Here is a 3,349-nt window from a genome sequence, read left to right as displayed (position 1 = left end):
CCCAGAGCAGCAGCTCCTGGCAGGGAGAGCTCCAGGCGGCAGAGACATGGGCAGGGAGTGGGGGGAAAGTGCAGCCCAGGCCTGGGGAGGGTGCGTTCAGGCAGCTCTCTTGGTGTCTGGCACTGGAGGTGGCTGCTGGCCATGCTCTGCTGGGCACAGTCCTTTGCTTCTCCCCATGAGACCTCCGTCATCTGCTCTTTGAATCATTGCTCCCCTGCTCTCAGCACAGGATGCTTGGTTGTTATTAAGATCAATCTGTGGTTGAAGGCAACTTAAAAGCACTGCAAGTGGAAGCAGTGGTCAAATGGGAAAGGACTCTTAGTGGCTCTGGACTAAGCTAGAAAGAGCTGAGAACTTCCAACTGTATCAATACTCTTCCCATTTTCAGTCATCCGTAGAATACTTTATACGCCAAAGGAAAAATGTCAGCAGTGTTATACTAGGAAATAAAGAACACAGACAAAAGGATTTTTGATGAGAAAATGAACATGAGCCAGCTGTGTGCAGTCGCTTGGGGTATTGTGTGCAGTTCTGGTGTCCTCAACATCAAAAGGACATGGAACTGTTGGAGCAAGTCCAGAGGAGGGCCACAAGGATGATGAGGGGACTGGAGCACCTCCCATATGAAGACAGGCTGAGAAAGTTGGGGCTGTTCAGCCTGGAGAAGAGAAGGCTGCGTGGAGACCTCATAGCAGCCTTCCAGTATCTAAAGGAGGCCTATTAATATGCTGGAGAGGGCCTCTTCACTAGGGACTGTAGTGATAGGACAAGGGGTAACATGCTCAAACATAAACAGAGGAAGTTTAGATTGGATATAAGGAAGAAGTTCTTGACTGTAAGGGTGGTGAGGCACTGGAAGAGGTTGCCCAGGGAAGTCGTGAATGCTCCATCCCTGGCAGTGTTCAAGGTCATTTTGGATAGAGCCTTGGGTGACATGGTTTAGTGTGAGGTGGCCCTGCCCATAGCAGGGGGGTTGGAACTAGATGGTCTGAAGGTCCTTTTCAACCCTAACTATTCTATGATTCTACAATTCTAAGGCCATGCCGAGCCTCTCTTGTGCAGCCCAGACTCATCCGAGTCAGAAGTACAAATAGTGAACTTTACAATCAAGTTGGAATTTATCTGCTATCCCTTGTGATTATCAGAGCTGGACAAAGCACTGCTTCAGAGCAAACCTGACTCCCATCCAACCTGGCCTTGAACACTGCGAAGGATGGGGCAGCCACAGCTTCTCTGCTGGTTAGGGTTCTCTGCTGGGTTAGGGTTAGGGTTAGGGTTTTAGGGGGTTAGGGCGTTAGGGGGTTAGGGCGTTAGGGCGTTAGGGTGTTAGGGTGTTAGGGGGTTAGGGGGTTAGGGTTAGGGTTAGGGTTTTATGGCGTTAGGGTTTTATGGGGTTAGGGTTTTAGGGTTTTAGGGTTTTAGGGTTTTAGTGTTTTAGGGTTAGGGATAGGGTTAGGGTTCGGGTTAGGGTTAGGGTTAGGGTAAGGGTTAGGGTTAGGTTATATTTGTCTCTATTCCTAAAGTCACCATTGTAGCCTTTAGTTATAAAGTACCTAAGATACAAACCAACACAACTGCAGTATTCAGCGTATGAAGCTTCTTTATTGATTTATGATTTCTAAACACAATCACCTACTGGAACAGTACCTAAAATACAGAACAGCAAAGTTACAAAATTTTAACATATGTTCAAAGGCTTTCTTTGCAAATTACATACTTTTCAAATATAATCACTGCTAGAACGGTTTCAGAAATTTTCACCCTCCTGTAAATCTGTCACTGGGAGCTCAGCACAAGGGGACAGTCAAGGCCCACGTAAGCCCACTGGGCATTGCGGAAGGCAGGAGGGGTGCTGGCAGGTTCTAGTGATCCCTGTGCCAGGCATTCCCGAAGTCACAGAAATTTCTAAACTGAAAAGTAAGAAAAAAAAATTCAAAATAACTTTTATCCGTTGCCCTTTGCAATCTTCCTGCACTCGGAATCCTAAAATGTGCTGTGCAATCTGCAAGGCTTGACAAATCCCAAAGGTTTTCATGAGCCCCATGGTGTATTTGGATTGAGTCCGTGAACCTCAGGTGCTGAGAGGAGACTGAGGACTGAGGAAAGGTGAGACTGACTGGTCTGTAATTCCCTGGCTCATCCATTTTCCCCTTCTTGAAAAATGGGGTCATATTTCCCTTTCTCCAGTCATCAGGAACTTCACCTGAGTGCCATGATTTTTCAAATATGATGGCCAGTGTCTTAGCAACTTCATTTGCCAGCTCCTTCAGGACCCGCAGATGGATGTCCAGGTCCCATGGACTTGTGTACGTTTAGGTTTTTAAAGATGGTCTCAAACCAGATCCTCTCCTACAGTGGGCCTAGGGTCTTTATTCTCACGTTCCCTGTGTCTGCATTCCAAGACTTGGGTGGTGCGGTCAGAGCCTTTGCCAGTGAAGACAGAGGCAAAGAAGTCATTAAGAACCTCAGCCGTCTGCAAATCTAGGGTAGCCAGTTCTCTTGATAGTTTCTGGAGGGGGCCTACGTTGTCCCTACCCTATCTTTCATTTGCAATGTAACTATAGAATCCCTTCCTGTTATCTTTCACACCCCTAGCCAAGTTTAATTCTAACTGGGCCTTAGCTTTCCTAACCTGGTCCATAGCTTCTCAGACAACATCCCTGTATTCTTCCCAGACTGCCTGTCCTTGCTTCCACCTTTTATAAGCCTTTTTTTTCCTTCCGAGTTTCCTCAGCAGCTCCTTATCCATCCAGTCAGGTCTCCTGGCCGTCCTGCTGCACTTCCTTCTAGTTGCGATGCAATACTCTTGAGCTTGTAGTAGGAGATCCTTGAATATCAACCAACAACCTTGGGCTCCCCTGCCCTCTAGGGCTATATCCCATGGAACCTTACTAAGCAGGTTCCTGAAGAGGCCAAAGTCTGCTCTCTTGAAGTCCAGGGCAGTGAGCTCGCTGCACGCTCTTCTCACTGTGCTGAGGATCTCAAATTCGACCATCTCATGATGGCTGCAACCAAGGCTGCTCTGGAGTGTCACATTTCCAATGAGCCCTTCCCTGTTGGTGAGCATGAGGTCTGGCATGGCACCCCTCCTTGTCGGCTCCTCTATTACTTGCAGAAGGAAGTTATCTTCCACACAATCGAGGAACCTCCTGGATTGCTTGTGCTGGGCCGTACCATTGCTCCAACAGATGTCAGGGTGGTTGAAGTCCCCCATGAGAACAAGGGCCTGCGAGCGTGAGGCTCTTCCTATCTGTCTGTAGAGTGCTTCATCCACAGAGTCCTCTTGATCAGGTGGTCTCTAGCAGATGCCCACAGTAATGTCTCCCATGGCTGTTCTCCCTTTAAACCT

The sequence above is a fragment of the Psittacula echo genome (genome assembly GCF_963264785.1).
Source record: "Psittacula echo genome assembly, contig: SCAFFOLD_33, whole genome shotgun sequence".
In the NCBI taxonomy this organism is placed as follows: domain Eukaryota; kingdom Metazoa; phylum Chordata; class Aves; order Psittaciformes; family Psittacidae; genus Psittacula; species Psittacula echo.
The sequence above is the reverse complement of the archived record's forward strand: the minus strand, read 5'-3'. Positions refer to the sequence as shown.